We start from the raw sequence: 5,000 nt of genomic DNA on the forward strand, positions 1-5,000 counted from the left end.
ATATTAATACACTATATATAATCTTATATACTTTATATTTTTAATTTTATACAAATATGCACAAAATTTATTATACATACATATATATGAATAAAAAGTTATTTTTTTCTTTCTTTTAACGTGGGTTCATGTCTAAAGGCCCCCGTGGTCACAGCATGATACTTAATTGTAGTTTTCGGTTGTGAGCTTTTTGGGAGTGGGTACGTGGTATGCCCCCATTTCCCTTTTCCCACGGAGAGGCCCGGGTGGGTCCCCTTTTAGGTAACCCTTTCCTCTTTTATCCGGGTTTTGGGGCCCCAGCCCTTGTTTGGGGGCTGGCTTGGCCAATAGGGGCCCTGGTAGGCAATCAAGGTGAAGTTTTTCCCCAAAGGAAAAAAACGCGGTGGCGGTGACGGGAAACCCCCTCGAATTCGATCCCGGGTGTGACAGTTTTTGAGCCGACGCCCCAAACCTTTCGGCCACCGCGGCCTTGACGATCAGGGCTTCCATGTTTTTTTTTCTTAGAAAATTTAGAAGGGGGTTTGCCATTCCCTTTCCCCCCCCGGGGTTTTTTATGGGATTCCCATCCTATTTCCCCGGCACTGACTTGGCGGGGCTTGGCCCCCCAGGGCAAAGGCAGGCAATGGGAAGGTGAAATTTCCCTTGGGCCCAAAGGGGAAAAACCAACGCGCCGGCCGGTGACCCCCGAACCCTCGAACTCGTTTGCCGTCGTAAACAGTTTTGGGAGCCGACGCTCAAACCCCTTGGGGCCCCACCGCGGCCCAAAAGGGTAAAATTTTAACAATATGATATGTAACTTTATACAAATATAATGTATTAAAAAAGATAATACGGGAAATTGTTTTTAAATGTAAAACAAATAAAAAAAATAGAAATATATTAAAAAACATATCTATTTCATCTATCAATCTGTCCCTTATCAAATATTAATATATATATATATTATTATATATTAAATTATATATATATATATAATCCTTAATCCTTTCCGAATTCATTTAACAAATAATAAATTTATTATTAAAAGGGACATTTAAAATAAGTGAAAAAATAGGGTAAACCCTATTTTAAAAATTAAATAATACAAAAAGTAAACCGAGTGGGCCCGATGTTACCATCCCCCAATCCTTTAAAAATGATTATGCTTTTTTTTCAGTTTTTCCCTCCTTTTGGGGCTATGGTGGAAATCGGCCGCCGCCCAAAAAAGGCCCCTATGCTTACCGTGCCCCTGGGGGTGAGGGGACAGGCTTTTCTGGAAAACAATCAGTGGTGTTTGAAAAATTTTGTTTATTTGATGTTGGGGGTTTTTAACTTCTAAAAGGGGATATAAGGGGAATATTTTCCAGTATCGGGAATCTTTCCGGGGTCTTCCGAACCCAAAAAGTAAAACCCAAAAGGGGCCCGTGAGCTTGACTCTCAAGAAAACGGGGTTCGGACACCAGGAGGCCCGTGACGGCGAGGGAAAATCAGGGCCGTTTTTCCCGTGAGCTTCCCGACGGCCGCCTGCAGCCCGTAAAAGAAATTCGTGGACGGGGGACTCCGGTTTCCCGGGGCGGGAAGTCAGCTACGGGGGCGGCTCGTTCCCCCAAATTTACGAGCCCTTTTGAGTCTCGAGAGTACGAGGGCACCCAGGCCCGTATACGGATAAGGAGTTTACCACGGCAATGTACATAGCTTAATATTTATGATGAAAATTCGTGAATAAACTTTCGGCCTAACTTTTGGGTAGTTATTTTCCTACTATAACCATGAAGTTTTATTTTTCAGACTTTATGCACTTACAAACAAGCATACGCAAAATAAATATATTTTCCCGATAAAAACCGATAAGTTTGGGGTAATGATTTTTTTTATGGAAAAAATTTTTTGATTGATTGTAAGATGGGGAAGAGGGGAGAGGGGAGAGAGAGAGGGGGGGGAGTTTGAACCCCGTTTCTGTTTTCCCTGTTTCTTCTGGGACGGGGCCAGAAATCTTTCCCAAATTAAAATTTAATTGATTGGAATTGTACCCCCAAATAGTAATGGAAATTAAGTTATGTCGTAAGAAACCAGAGATTTCTCTTCACAATTTGAATGTTTTTTCCCGAAAAAAGCAACAAGCTGTGGGGACTTTTGGTATTGTGATTTCCCATTTAAAATTTAAATTTTATAAACATATGTTGTTTTAAAATTTAAAGTCTCAAAAATAAACATTTTATGGTTTCTTTTTACTTTGGGGGAAATTCCCCCGTTTGCCCCGTTTAATCTCATACTATAGATTTTTAAAAATTTAACTAATGATGAAAAAATTTAAAAAAATTTTATATATATTTTTTCTAATGACAATTCTTATATGGGGGGTTTAAACGAAATAAGAAAATTAGTATTATTTTTATACTACCAAAAACAAAAGCAGAAGAGAAAAAAGGGAATTTGCAAAATAAAAAAATGAAATGATAATGGTAATGGGTGACAAAAAAGAAGGATACTAGACTAAAGAAAAAAAGGCCCCCCTTACCCCCCTTTGTGGAAAAAAATGTGGGTTTCAGTTTTAATCAGTTGGTGACAAGGGGGCAGGGGAAAAAACGTCAGTCGGGGTCACAAATCGAGGACTTGCCTTTTGTCGAAACCCACCAAACCAAATTTTTTAAGTGGCTTTACCTTAAAATTTAGCATTTGGGGGTTTGGCTTTTTTAACTGTATTTTTTTTTATCTTTATTAATTTTGACTAGTTACAAATTTTAAACAGGCATTATTTTTCTTTAGGGAATTAGTTTAAAATCAATCAAATTTTTTGGCATAACAGTAAGTCTGTTTTGGGGCACTGTTTTCCATTTTTGGGGATTATAAATTTTATTCATCTACTATCACTGGAAAGTTGTTTCCATACGACGTGCATTACTACCATGCAGCATCTTCGATCATGAGGGGAAATACTGTTCATGAGGCGCTTTATTTAACCTTTTATTTTTTCTGAAACACCCGTTTTATCTTTAAATTAAAAAAAAGGGAAGTTACAGGTAAACTAATTTTCTAATTGAAAAATAAAAGAATGTAAATGTGAAAGAAAAGTGCGTTTTTAAATCACGGAGGGTTTTAAGCCGGTGCCTTTTTAGGACTTTGGCATTTTTAGCATCGGTCTTTTGCGAGACCGATGCTCCGAGGGTATGACTTTCTTTACCTTGGACCCATAGGCCCGGAGTCAAACCCCCTCCCCTTTGGGAAAACCTCATGATCCCCAGTGAGCACCTCTCACTGTTACAAAAGAGTCGCCCCCCTTCCACCAAAAAAGTAAACCAAGAATAACCCAAACCCAAAAATTTATTAATTTGGGACGCAATAGATAAAAAAGCAGGACGTTCTCGTACTTCATAAAAAAGGGCGGGTGGGCCCTCAATTACTACCCCGTGCCAAAATCCAAAATTTTACGTATTTTTTAAAAATGACATCACAAAAAATCCCCAGCCAAAAAATTTCAACAATCCATCAACTCAACGACGTTAAATATCTATTTTCTTGTTTTAAATTTTCCGTTTTTAAAGGTCAAGTCAGTCTGGGGTTGCTTTTCTTCAGAGAGGAAAAAAAAGCCTCAAAGAACTGCGGAGGGGAAGGGGAGTTTGAGGGGAGAAATCAGGGCGGGTTTTTTTGGGCCCAAAAGGGAATAACGCCCAGCAACGCCTGCTGGGATTATTTTAAAACAAAGATTTTCCAAGCCACTGAAAGCAAAGGGTAGGTATTTTTAGCAACCCGTATCGACGGAAAAAAATTTTTTATAATCTACGTTAAAATTTTTTTTATTTAAAAAGTGAAGGGAATGTTGGTTGGCTTTTCAGGGTTTCCCGAATTTAGTGTTTGAACCGTATTTTTATGGTTGACAAAGTAAAAAAAGGTTTTGAAGAGAATGACTGTCTTCAAATACCCCAAAAGATGAAATTTTACCCGTTTTCGATTTTTATCAAGACCCAAGTATAATCGAAACCGGTCAAATTTAATTTTCTTTTCATTGTGAAGATATTTTTCATTTATACCGTTTTTACCCAATTCGGTGTTTATTTTAAAAAGAGTTTTGAAAAGTTAAATTTTTGATTTTTTGTAAATTTTTAAAATTTTTAAGCAAAAAATTTTTCTCATACGGGAAAGGATTTTATACACAATACAACATAACATACATACATTATATAAAACACAAAGGGAAAATATATACACATTAAAAATAATTTAAAAATATATATATATATATATATATATATATATTATATAACAAAAATCAATAATATATATAAAATATATATAATTTTATATTATATATATTTATATTATAAGCATTTTTATATATGTGTATCTATATGCATATGTATATGTATGTATGGAATATATATAATATATATAAATATATATAAAATATATATGTTTATATATATATATCTATATAATATATATATATATAAAAGTTTTATTAATATATATGTATACGTGTACATATACAAATATTTATACACACATATCTCTCAATTTATATATATATATATATATATATATTATATTTATAATAATAATATGTAATTATACGTACAATTCTTAATCCCTTTCCCAAATTTATTTTAACACAAAATTGATTTTTTTCTTTTTTTTTTTTTTTTTTTTTTTTTTTTTTTTTTGATTTTTTTTTTTTTTTTAATTTTTTTTTTTTTTCCCCCCCCTTTATTTTTTTAAGTTTTTTAGTTTTTTTTTCCCCCTTTTTTTTTTTTTTTTTTTCCCCCCTTTTTTTTTTTTTTTTTTTTTTAAAATTTTTTTTTCGTTTTAAAAAGTTTTTTTTTTTTTCCCTTTTTTAAAGAAAAAGATCAAAATTAAAAAAATGGGTATTTTTTAATTTTAAGGAAGCAAAGGGTTTCAAAAGAAAAGATAATTGGTTTTTCATATTCCCCCAATTTACAAAAATGAGACTTTTTTACTTTCCTCCGGGGGGTTTTAGGGGAAAAACGCCCCCCTTGGGCCTCCCGGGGCCCCGGGGGGGCCCGAAA

This window comes from Penaeus monodon, chromosome 38, assembly GCF_015228065.2.
Source record: "Penaeus monodon isolate SGIC_2016 chromosome 38, NSTDA_Pmon_1, whole genome shotgun sequence".
In the NCBI taxonomy this organism is placed as follows: Eukaryota; Metazoa; Arthropoda; class Malacostraca; order Decapoda; family Penaeidae; genus Penaeus; species Penaeus monodon.